The sequence below is a fragment of the Eutrigla gurnardus genome (assembly GCF_963514095.1).
Source record: "Eutrigla gurnardus genome assembly, chromosome: 1".
NCBI lineage: Eukaryota > Metazoa > Chordata > Actinopteri > Perciformes > Triglidae > Eutrigla > Eutrigla gurnardus.
Window position 1 is genome coordinate 4,902,953 of NC_139915.1, and position 13,906 is coordinate 4,916,858.

Sequence of the window (13,906 nt, forward strand, 5' to 3'; positions counted from 1 at the left end):
CATCATTTATTAACCAATATTGAGCTTTGCCATATGACATCCAGCCCACTGGAAGTGAATCTCCTCCTGTCTGTCTCTGCTACTTTGGCAGAGTTTTTTCTAACCAGGTGTGCATTCGCACACTTTGGGAGCTGCTGCTGCAGACAAAATGCAATTGCTGAGCCTGGAATCGTGTATTTATTTTGAATTGATTAGTTTATTTCCCTTGTTTCAGGAAATTCATGATGAATACATCAAAGTTTGCCAGAAATTGACAAACTTATGTAGAGCTTTGTAGGACAAGTTTCTGATATATTAATGTTAAAACGTGACGTGGGCAGAAGGGGAAGTACCGTGACGTAATCAAGCAACGGGGTCGGGATGGGAGGAGGGGCCGACAACATGTCAGACTTTGATAGACTTTTCCATAATTTAAAATTAGTTTATTTTAACTGTTCCCTAAACTTAACAAAGAACATATTTTAACCAAAACCATGATTCCCCCTAAACCTTTATTTGGTGCCCAGAACTAACCCAACCACTGTATTAGATAATATATATATATAATAATATATATGTGTGTGTGTGTGTGTGTGTGTGTGTTGAGATATCTAAACAGATTAAAACGGCGTGTTAATCTAATAAAAGATGATCTGATCTGAATATCTCCCTTGCATCTTTCAGATATGATCTTGGCTAATCAATGGCAGTTTAATAAAGTGGACACATCAGATAAACCACAGTAGATGCAGACCAAATAAAACAACAAAGGGTTCAGAGTCGGCTTCACGGCTAAATTGAGGGATTCCAACCTTGTGACTTTTCCCAATCTCTTTCCCAGCTCACCTGTTTATTTTCCACACTGGAAACAAAAGCTTCCTTTCAACATCATCCAGTCCAGAGTGAGTTTTACGACCATATAATGGATCCTTCCATCTAACAGCCCGCGTTTTACTATCACCCATACAAGGGCCCCATTGTGCATAGACATGGGAGATAGGAGATAAATACACCTTATCAGCCACAACAAGACATCATTACTTTCACCCTGCTATCTCACCCTGCCTCTCCACCATGCATTATCTGGCCACTTATGAGGATATTCACAGCCATCAAGTGCTTTGAAGATCTCTGCCAGTTGGCTGTTTGCTCTTTCGGTTTCTCCCTTCTGCAGACCAACTCTGATTCAACTGTATGGAGTGAATACAATGTCTTTTAGCCACACTGTGCTCTCTGAAATGACATTTAAACCTGCATGTAATTGTTACTTTGAGGATGAGGCTCGTTGTTTGTCGTAGCTTCAGCCACGCTTTCTGATATAATCACTCACTGCCATTAGCCCTCAGGTAATTTCCTTCTTATTGCCCAATTTACCCGTTGACTTACCCAGAGGTCACAGAGGGCGGTTTCTCTTAAACTTACAATTCTTCTCGAATTAACAAAATATCAATACGTTTTAAGTTGGTCCACAGAGTGATTTGGCTGTTTTTTTTGCCAGAACATTGTGACATGCATGGTCTCCAGAGGATGAATCCTACATTGTTTTGAAGGTGGACATGGTTTTAAGTGACATGTTTCTACATCTTATTGGACGGATTGTCATGAAATTTGATACAGTTGAAATATAACCTTTACCTTTTAAATATGCCACATTTGAGACGTTTAAACATATGTATGATATTCTTAGAAGAGCTAGAAATGATAGCTTCAGAAAACCTACCATATATTTGAATATTTACTTGCTTTAATTAGTCTGAGACCAACCAAAAAATGTCTATATGGAAATCCCTGGCCTGCTGTGCGCACTGAGCAGCAACGAACCCAGCATCGACTGCTCAGACGAAGCACTGACAGTGATTCTGAGGACAGACAGGAAGGACAACTATATATATATACTGTATATATATCTTAAGCACAACGCATCGTTCGTAACACTTTGAGTTAACAGATCCTGAGAATCCTTAGATTTTTCTGCTACTTGAAGGAGTTGCTGTGAGTGGAGTGTAAGGGGCGATGCAAATCACAGAAAGGAAATTCAATCACACATCAGGCTAATCTTTTAAGCAAATGAACCTCTTTGTGGTAATGCTCATAGTGCCGCCTCCCATCAGGTAATTTCTGTGAGGACGCAGTCAATAGTCCAAAAAAAAAAAAAAAAAAAAAATTTAAATGAATTGATCAGTCACTTGCCTTTTGTCAATAGAGTAATGGAGTGCTGCTTAAATCTGTCAATCTATGAAATTGTGGCAGATGTAAATCACGGCATTGTTGTGTGTTTTAATGGCTCTCAATTGATCAAAACGTCGTCAGAGGTGTGACAAAGTGCGGTCAGTCCGGCTCCTTCCGAAACAGAGCTGTCGAAGTGACAGAACAGCCAAAATGCCCTCAGAGTACCAACAGATGGATCTCTGTACATTTAGCTTCATCTTAGTGCATTTCCCAGGTGACAAGACGAGCGATACAGAGAGTTAGCCTCGTCTGACTTTTAATAACTTCCTAACTTTTGCCTCGTTTGATATCACAGCACAATACACTGAGCCACTGTCTTTGAGGAAACGAAAGTTTAAATACAATCTGTCGGATTCCCTGCTCTTATCTTTCCTCCTTGTTCATTATATTTGCTCTGTTTATGGCTGCAAGGGTAGAGAGGTCAGGGACTCATCCCTCTCTGTCAGTGTGCTAATTGGTTTGAAAAATCTGCCCCTCCTCCCGATAAACTACATGTGCTCAATCTTTATCTTGTGCTCAATCAGGGCCTAAATTATTTTTAGTCACCCTGTCACAAATAATAAGATAAGGGCAAATTTTCAGTGTCGATTGGATTAAAAATGTTGAAAAAAAAGTGTCAAAAGAGAAAAAAAAGACTGTATATGTTTTTTTTGTTTTTTTTAAATCATAGTTTTAATTTAAAACATTTAAGACATACAGTAGAAAGGTGCACTGTTGTGATGTTTAATTGAATGAATATAAACCACGACTGGCTATCTAGTCTATTTTTTTGTACATTAATGCAAATCTTTTTTATGTGGCTCCATACTTCCTCCACTGAGGTTGTCTGTAATTTAGGTGTACTATATTTCCTTTATAAGGGTTGTATAAACATACTGTATGTTTTCCTATTTACACTACGGCCTAAGTTAGAATCTCTGACCTTCACAACTAGTCATACATTCCTTTATTGTCTTTTATAAGCCGCCATAAGGGAATTTCCCTTAGTTGCCAATAAGCTTATACATACGTATCCTTCTTTTCATCTTCTTTCACACCGTTGTAAATTTGATTTTATGATTCCACCTTACTTGAGCCTTTGAAATGTTGTTTGTTTTTCTCTTGGTTTTTTTTTTTTATTGTCTTTTGGTGGTTTTGTGTTGTAAAACACTTCACAGTAAAGTGAAGCACTTGAGTTGACATCCTCTTTCCACGACTCCCAAAATTATTTTTCCGGGACACAAAGTTCTACACCTGCCATATTTACACAGCTAAATCTCTTGTTTATTGACATTTGGTTTTGTTCAAATATCCTTTCGAGATTAGCACTTGTTGTTGATATTTGCTCTTGGTGCGCTAACGTATTGGATTTTGAGGAAATGTTCCAGATGTGCCAAGCCGGGACGGGTTAAGAGCAAGCTAACTGAGGAATTAGAAAAACATAATTGGCTGTTCTGTCGGAGCCAAGATGATGAAGTGGTCAGTAAGTGATTTGTCTGCTGCTCTGTCTCACACTGTGCCAGCCCGACACAAACTTCAGCCACTAATTAGAACATCTACGTCCTGCTGTTCACAGCTCTATCACTATGCCGGGGTTGGTGAACTGAGCCTGTGTCCTGGCTCCGGTGGTGCTGCTTCACCAGCTGCAAGCTAAGCACAGACAGTGGATGTAGTTAAAACTACTACAGGCAACCTTTTGTTGATTTTGGCAGTCCCTGTGGACAAAAATGGTATTCTGAGCACCAGATTCCCTTTAATAAACCGTTAATTTTACTGCAAAGGAGGCTGACAGCCTGCACCACAAAGTCTGGGTTCTCCTGTGCCTCCCTTCCCTCCATTGGGCCTATAGGTGTTAACTCCCAGTGGGGACTGGTGGAGCAGTGAGGTGAAGCTGGACACCTGCTTGGAGGAGGAGCTCTGCAGGTCAAAGGTGGCAGCAGGCTGGATGCTTTTGAAGGCCTCACAAGTCAGGTTTTGACTAAAATCATTCCCAAACCTCAATGAGGTTATTACAAACCACGCGCTTGTCGTTAAAGATAAAATAAAGTTAAGATCGTAGTTCATTTTCATTCTGTCTGCAAGTTATACCATTAAATATTACTATGTGCCCGTTACTGTTTTAAAACTCACTGAATGTGCCTTTAAAGTCCTTCATTGTCCTCTCTGTTTTCTTGCACCGTCTCCTTTACTCTGCCGTTCCCCTCCCGCCGGCTGTGTGCTTGCCCTGACAATGCAGCATTATGGAAATAAATTGTTCCATTAGGTGCATTGTGTTCTGTCATCAGGCCAACCACACTGGGTTATTAATGGACGCGGCCTCCGCTTTGATTAGGACTGAAGATTTATGAAAAAACACAGTGTTGGTGTACAACATACTTCCCTTCAGTGAGGCGTGTTACACCACACAGGAAGTGAGCAGCCTGAAGACACTGAGACATGTAGAGACGTTGTCAGAACTCTCAATTCAAGTATCTTTAGATGCATTTAAGCATCATACATGAACATTACTTATAGAGGATATCTATATGTTACATGACTGTGGTCTGTGTTATATTAAAGAAAGACTGCTCTCTACAGTGCTAGATAAACAAGTCTTAGCATCTATAGCCATGATTATGCACAGCAGTGTTTTGTGCTAAATGCTCACATCATCATGCTATCCTACCTTTGCTATTGAGCAAGAAATAGCAGGAACTATGACTGCCCCTGTGGTCATCATGGTCCAAGGTCATGGTCTAAGAGCAGAAGTCCAGCATTGAAGGGATAATGCTAGTTAATGATGTTGCTAACATGCTTGTTAGCTCCACAGATTCTTAGTCCATGGAGCAGAGTTGTCGGACCCTGGTCCAATTTCTCGACTTCCATTTGAACGAAGCAGCCAGGCCTCGGACTAACTCTTTCTTCTACACTTAAATTGGCTCCCTGTAAGATTCAGAATTCAGTTTAAGGTCCTCCTGATCACATTCAAAGTCCTCATGGTATTTCACCCTCTGATATTTATGAACTTCTGAGCCCAATGCTCTGTATCAAGATTGCTCATATCTTCTGACCAATTACTTTTAATTATCCTCCGGTCCAGGCTCAGAACAAAGTGGGAACATGCGTTTGACACTATGGAATATCAGAGTCTATACAACATTTAAAAATTAATAAAACACTCATGTAGTTTTGTATGCTGTTTGCAATTGCAATGCTTGTTATATCACAGAGTAGCCTCTTTGTTTTTATGTTGTGTACAATATAATGCATGTTTCATCATCTGGGAAGCATTTTGGAAGTGCTGTTATTGAAAAGTATATAAATAAAGTTAACTCAAAGCTGAGGCTGATGGGTCATAAAACAAGTCGTACAATATTGGCCAATAATCATTTTAACCTGATGATGGCGCTATAGATGAAAAGTCAGGGGATAACAACAATATAACAATTCATCCTGAGTGAGACGATGAATACCAGTCAGAATTCCCCGTCAATCTTTCTATTTTTTCATCGTCAAGATATTTCAATCAGTCAAATCTTATAAGAGATCGCCAAGGGAAGTATTATGAATCCTCTGGGGACCACGAACGTCTACCAAATTCATATCCAATAGTGGTTGATGTGTTTCAATATGGAGGTGGGGAGCGCAACCGACAAACAACTTTGGCCATTTAGTTAGTATCATACAGGCCTTAGTCATTCTCTCTCTGCAGCACAGGCAGGTAGATAGGTGTGTGTGTGTGTGTGTGTGTGTGTGTGTGTGTGTGTGTGTGTGTGTACATGTGTGACTGATCCCATTTATCAGGCCAGTTAACCCTTGGCAGCAAGTAGTAACGTGGAGCAGGAGACCAGAGGGGGTAGCAGGCACTCGCTCTAATTAAATCCCCCCTCCACGTACCCACCCACACCTACTGCCTCCCCTCCTCCTGCAGCAGGAGAGACTCTGACCTTCCAACCCAGCAGCCCCCCCCCCCCCCCCTCATCTCACACCTCAGCTCTGTAAACTGCAAAGTGACGGTTTTCTGTTCTAATGGGACTTTACACTTCAATATTAAACCTTACAGTACTCCAGCTACACTACTTTGATCATACATTTTTATTCTACCGATTCAAATGGCTGTTTGGTCACATCACACTCTGCTTAATTACAGACAGTTCTTGTCTTGCCAATATTTGTTTAGGTTTAAATATTAATTAAAGGCCCCAAATAAGCACAAAAATGCATGAAAATCATCACAATCAGACTCAGAAACACCACTGGGATTGATGAATGACGAAATAGTCTGAAACTTAAGGGATGGGGTTGTCGGTCTGTTCACTGCTTTGATCATGACCAACATATTTCACCAAATATTGGATGAATTGTCATTGAATTCTGTTCAGACATTCATGATTCCCAGAGGATGAAGCCTGCATCCTCTGACTTTTCCTCTATTGTCACCGCAAGGTTGATATTTTGACATTTTAAGTAAAATATCTCTATTATTGGATTCCGTGGCATGAAATATTGTACACACATGCACGCTCCCCAGAATATGTACTGCAGCAACTTAGTTGATCCCTTTTGTGGCACCATAATGATTTCCATTCAAACCTATTTAGTAAGAGTGAGCATGCTAAAACGCTCATCTAAGATGATTACCATCAATATGATACCCCTAAACATCAGCATGTAGGCACTGTTTATAGCATACTTACGTGTTTGTATGTGTATGTTAAGATTCTAGTCTGACGATGTGTAACAACACAGCGAGGTGACCACCTGCTTCTCTTACTATCCGCAGCCACGAAGCAGCAAATCGATTTATTAAAATGTTTAAAAAAACAGGAACATTTGTGTCGAACTGCAAAATACTTCCCACATTGATCCATCTGTTGTCGTAATAACTGTATTTGCGTTCCCAGGGCCGCTGAGCTAATCGACATATGATGATAATGCTTTTCCATTTTCACTGCGCTGTTGACTTTTTCTAATCCAGCCCGTTTTTCAGCGCGAGGGGCATATAAGCTTAATGCTGACTCAAAATCAACGTGTCCTTCCTTCACTGGCGAAGTGATGACGGTGAATAAAGTAGCATTAATGTGAATAAGTGTTTGCACTGGTGTGAAGGCGCACAGCTGGCTTTTGTGTGGCACGCTGGGTTCAAAAGCGGGTTAAGAGCAGGGCAATCCGTCTGGCTGACAGCATCAAAGCGGCTGGCATCATTAATACAGTCCCAAGTAGAGGCGTAGTCACAGCGGCTCCATCCACTGTTTGTGTAGGACACACATGAACTCGCATGCCTGCGTGTTCCTACAGATACCCGTGTTTGTATGTGGGCAGAGATATGTGCAAGAGTTTGACTTTTCTATTTTTATGATTTTTTCGAGCTTTGGTAATATTTGAAGCTCAGTTACTATTTCGTTCACACAAAGATCGAAGATTATTCGCAGACAAGTGTGTAACGATCTCACACCACAGTGATCAAATGTGTCAAATGATTACTCCCTCAGTCACAGTCATAAAACAGGCAGATAAACGGTGTATTTTTAGCCTGTTGTAAAGGTTCTATCATCTAACGCATGGAAGACGGCGGCTCCCGTTATCCTCTTTTTTTAAAATACAAATATTCCTAACTCCTGGATTCAACGTAATACAGAAACTGGTACTCTGATGTTATGTGTATTGCTTTTGTAGAGTACCCTGAAGGAGGAAACTCAATTATGTGTGTTACAGGACGTGCAATGAGCAAATGAATGGATTACATGTCTCAGGTTGGCATTAGAGAAAATGACTTTTTTAAATGTTTAAAGGTGCTATTGACAACATTGATAACATCCAGCCACTAGATGTCGCTCTCACACTCCCCCCTTGCATTCATGTCACAACACAGCTGGTGCTCGATAAAAATGTTATCAATATGACCTTTAATAAAGGTATTGGTGTCTTTCTTACAAATCATTACTATGCAAATGCCGATGATCAGAGGATTGGGGATTTTTTTGAGGAACTGAAATTAACAAAAGCCAATAAACAACAATTTCTATAATTATACTACAGTGTGATGCAACTACATAATTGGGTATTGCCCTACAAAAACATCCACTCTTTCACTATACTATAATTATCACAGCTGCATTAGCTGTTGCCAAAAGTGTGCGAGTATCAATGAGGAAAAAGAGACTTTCGGAGTGCAGACAGCAGCTATTCTCCTTCATGTTTATCGGCAAATGATCAAACAGCAGCAGCTTGAATGGCGGAGGGAGTGCGGCCGACTAGAAAAAATACTTACTGGGTGGGATAACCCACAAGACTGATAAAACGATCCTGTAATCAACCTTGAGTTTAAAGGTATTATTGGTTTAAGTTGTTAATGTCTCTCTGAACATACAACACATCTACTTCAGGACCGGTCTGTTTGTTGAAAGGCATTCTGGGAAGGAGTGTAAGGGGTAAAAATGCCTTAAAATGTAACATTTCTTTCAACAAATTTGATTGCATTATGTAATAGTGGAGGAATAGTAAGATATGTGTTGTTGCTGTGAGAGATAACAACTCAAAACATCAAGATGAGTCGTTTTGAAAGAAATCCCAGCCACTAGCTTTTTATATTAATTTACTAGAAACAAACAAACAGACATAATACATGTAGATCTGATGCTGTTGGACGTTCTGGATAAACACGACGGGTTCTGGTCATTTGCTAGATTTGTATTCTAGCCTATTTACTTAAAACTAAGGAGACGTCTGCATGCATGCATGCATATAAAGGGTCACGTCAACATCTCATTTATGTAATGGCTCCACATTTATTGCACCCGACGTGACTGACAGGTGGAAATGACATCACTAACATTTAAATGGTTGTCCTTCTCCGTGCAGGGTGATACATCCTAAGTGATGCGTATATTCCTCCAACAAGCTCCTTCTACGCTCATCTCCACCATCTTTACTCCACCTTTCCTCACACCCTCTCGCTCGCCGCGTTCCATTTCACCGTCCTCGCAACCTCACAGTGTCACTGCTCGATCCAATTGGCATAATTGAGCCGGGTCAGATGATAAAGAGACCCATAACAATCAATGCGAGTGAAATAAAAAACAGCTCCCAGTTATTACTTTTGTCCTTTTCCCCCAACATCAATCGATGCCCCTCCCCTACGTCGGTTTAACAGACTGGGACTGCTGCGTTTATTTGAGGAGCAGCGTTGAAATCTCACAAGGAAGGATGGAGAGACGGGAGGAGGAGAAGGCAGAAAAAGGGAAGAGGAGGGGGAGGAAGAGGAGGATGAGGTTCTTGCAGTATTGGAGCGGCGGCGGAGATGTGACAGGCCGCCACTCTTCTCATCAGCATGACACAGCTGTCACGGCCCTATTTCAGGAAAATTAAACGGCCTTACGGTAAACTGGCCTGCAGGGAGGGAGGGGCTGGAGGAGTGTGTGTGTGTGTGTGTGTGTGTGTGATTGAGAGAGGGAGAATGAATAAGCTTGTAGTATGCAGATGGCTTTCTGCTTCTCTCCTCCCCCAGTCTGTTCCCCTCCCTCCAGCACCATCCTCTCCTTTTGACATGGTAATGGCTCCAAATTGATGAAGACACTTCACTCATTCAGTGGCAACTCCACTGGCAAGCGACATAAACACTTCCTCCACGCCTCCTCATCCATCACTCGTGAAGCCCCTCCCTTCGGCGCGCTGGGCATTGGCTGGGCGGGAAGTTGTTTAATCAGCTAATTTGCTCTTTGGCCACCGTTAATGACCGCACCACCTCTGGATTATCTTGTCATCCCATCCTCTTAATCAGCCCTGATGAACTGCTCATCAAACTATTAGCCTCCCTTTTCCTTTATCACGCTGGGCAAAGCTCACGTGTCTGTAATTAGAACTAATTTATTCTGACACATTTCTTTCTTTCATCGACCGTATAGAAGCCGTTTCACTACCTTGACACAGTGAGACATCAACGCACTGCACAGCTAGGAAACAAATGAAGAAAACAAAACTTAAGCATAGACATTTATAAAAAATTAAGTACAACACAGGGGTCAGGAGTTAGAGCGGTTCGTCCTCCAATCAGAAGATTGGCGGGTCGATCCCAGAAGAAAGTGAATGACTGGGCTAAGATCCTGAATGGCAGGTGGCATCTTGTATCCTCTGTCATCGGTGTATGAATGTCTGTCAGCACTTGAGTGGTCTGGATACTAAAAAAGGCGCTCTGTAAATGCTGGTCTATGTGGTGTCAGGATCTGTGCCACAAAAACAAAAAGCAAATGATGCACATTCCCTTTTCTTCATTTACTCTCTGTCCTATTTTGCAATTTCTCCCCAAATGCAAAGCGGTTTATCTTTATCTTTGGAGTTCCTTCTTGGTGTGAATATACTTGACAAATAAAGCTGATTCTGACTTATTTGCCTGTGTTCTGTTCAACTCTGCGATATATTTCTTTTTTAAGATTTTTTTGAGGCATAGACGCCTTTTATTAGCAGTGGATAGATCGGAAACATGAGGAGAGAGAGAGGGGATGTGACATGCAGCAAAGGACCTCCGGCCGGGATTCGAACCGGGGTCGGCTGCGTATGTACGTTCGTACATGGCATGCGCTCTAACCACTCCGCCAACTGCGCGCCCTGCGATATATTTCTGAGGGAAATGCAGAATTGGTGGATTGAAACAAATATTTCATGTATGTAAATAAACAATATTTGTCTGCCATATTAAATTCTAACCTGAAGAAGTGCTTCGTGACAAAGATTTAGTATTTTATATCATTTCAACAACCCATCATTGTTTTTGAGAATGCTGTTACGACCCGGAAAAGCCTGATTTTCATGTTAACATAGAGGTCTGATGGTAAAAACAACAAAAAAGGATTTTGCTGAAATGAATAAACGTAAAACTAAAAAAAAATAAAACTTTTAATAGAAGTTATCTAACAAAAACGTGCAGGCAACTTTCTAGTAGAAGACGAGGAGGCGTAAATCCAGCTCTGTGAAATTCAGTGGAAGATCAGAAATGAAGGAATCCATCTCAACGCGATGGCTTTTGCGATTGAGGTGAACTAGAATCCAGCCCGTCTGACTTCTGAGCTTCAGATCTTGTCCCGGCTGCCTGTTTAAGCCACTTTCTGCTGCCTCAGCACAACAGTGCGGCACTTTCACTCTAGGTGAAAGAGTTGTTATGTCTTTAAAAGTATTCATAACATCCAACTGACCTTATACAGCAAATAAAAACTATCGATCCTCCTCCCCAACTCCCACTTTAAAAGACTTATTGTGGAGCTCCATTTCATCTAATCACTTGGCAAAAGAGTCCAGGTCTAAATAAAGAAAGAATAAATAAAAAAGTCCCCCGGCCAATGTGTTGCTCTCACCTTTGCAGATGGAATTACCCGAAAAGCTGTTACAAATCAATATAATCAATGCAATCAGCTAACTGACACAGGCAATCTCCTGCCAGTAAGTAAAATACCCCCGGCTGAGATCTTTCAATCTCTAGTGCCATAATTGCCCCCGAGGGCGACGTTAGGGTGTAGCATTTTGTACACTTAATTAAATTAGCGAGCTCTGTGGACAGGGTGGGTTGCCGATCTCTCAGAGAACGGATAGGTCTGGCCCTGAGCCAGTAATTAAGGCAATACCTTTCCTGATTACGCCAATCCCCCTTAATGAACTCATTATGCATTTTAACCCAAACACTCCCATGAATTAATGAGCACAAAGAAAGGCCCTGGATGGAAAGAACGCCTCCATCACAAACACAAGTCGTAACTCATCCACTCAACGGGGCAGACGTCACGTCCATATTTCTCCCTCTTTCGGCAGCAGCCAAAGCTAATTTGGACTTGAGTGACAGCACAAGTTCTGGGTCCGTACACATAAAGCTTTAAAGCAATAGGATCCCTCGTCTGGGAAAGTAACAGCAGAAACTTTACTGGGCGACTTTACAAGGTATCATGTCTGAATCGCTGTATTGACCAAACTTTTGTACGGCCATTCTTGCTGCCTCTCACATACATGAGCTCCAAAACATACGTGTAAAATGATTTAAAGAGACCTAGAAACACTGCAGGATGAGAGCAGCTCTGTGCTGACCCATAATGCTTTGCTAATTAAATAATTCACTAATTGATTCATTGCCAAATCAATAAAGCCCACAGATGGTTTATGGTGTGAGAGCTAAAGTGTGTTTGTGTTTGAGGATTGCAGCTGGGTTACAGACTAAGCACACACTCAAGACCCAAACCGCCGATGCTTCCCCCCAACCGAAGAAGCAAAAGCACATGAAATTGGTGCTAAAACGCAGGCGAACATCGAGTTGACCTTGTTGTATGACATCATTTCAGCCCCTCGCAGGCAGCTGATAGTGAATATAAAAAGGTGTGTGACGGTGTGTCTGTGTGGGCACACGTTGAACCCATAAACACAGCTCCGTCCTAGACCCAATCCCAGGGGAGTCTGGCATTTGTAGATGGGCCTCAGAAAGAAATCAGCAGGGATGTCATTAATGCAAGTGTAATGAATCCTTAGGGTGTTTGTGTATAAAAGGGCATATGCACTGTAAATATGTGGGATGTTATTTATACTTTATGACCGGTCAGTCGTCCAGTGTGTGTGTGTGTGTGTGTGTGTGTGTGTGTGTGTGTGTGTGTGTGTGTGCGTGCGTGTGTGTGTGTGTGTGTGTGTGTGTGTGTGTGTGTGTGTGTGTGTGTGTGTGTGTGTGTGCGCGCCTGGTGGTCGGAATTACCTTTGAAAGTAATTGGGACAGCAGTGAAGTGTGACATCTCACCGATCTGAGTGGACGTTATGGTTGTAAATCCTGCAACATGAGCAGTTTGATTTTTGCTTCCAAGTTTACCCCCTCACTCCCTCACTCACTCACTCCCTCACTCACTCACTCACTCACTCACTCACTCACTCACTCACTCACTCACTCACTCACTCACTCACTCACTCACTCACTCACTCACAAGGGCTCAAAATACTGTCAGGTAAGGTTGTGTTAGTCTGAGCCAACTTAATAAAAAAAAGTTTTAATATCACACTCAATTAAGGTGAAACGGCTGAGGAAAAACACATTTTAAGCTGGTAACCTGGCTACAGAGATGTGCGGTGTTGAGGCCTCGCTCCCATTTTCAAAGATCTTACATGTTAATCCTGAGGTCTGAGATTGTCTAAAATATCTGTAAACACGAGCAATTCTCTTCAAAAACCAAAAACTAGAGTGCAAAAACTCAAACGTGTGATGTCATCAAGTATAAAGGTGACACTGGGGGCACCCAGGGGAATATTGAGGCCTAAATTCCTCGTCCACTAAACTTAACGGTTATGAATTCCGAGAGGTAGCGTTCTCCTGGAGTCACATAACCAAGTTTCATCCATTGGACTGCCAGATAGTAAAACGTGATTCATCACTCTAACAGAACAACACGTTTCCACGACTCCAGGGGCCAATGTGTTTAACGCCACTCCATTCAGTGACTGGCACGGCGCATGGTGAGCTCGGGGGCTTGAGTGCCGCCGCTCTGCCATGGAAATCAATGTCATGTCGCTCCAACAAAGTCTGGAACGTGGGAGTGATTTTTTGAAATGGTATCAATATTCATTTTCAACAGGATCAAAACAGACACCAGCTGCTGTTTCTCCTCTTCTCCACGACAGCAACACAACAGCTCTCTCACACTCACACACATGAAAATCAAAAATGTTTTGCACTCAATGTCGTTTTCTCAATATCACTATTTTTCACAGTGTTGTATCAAAGTTA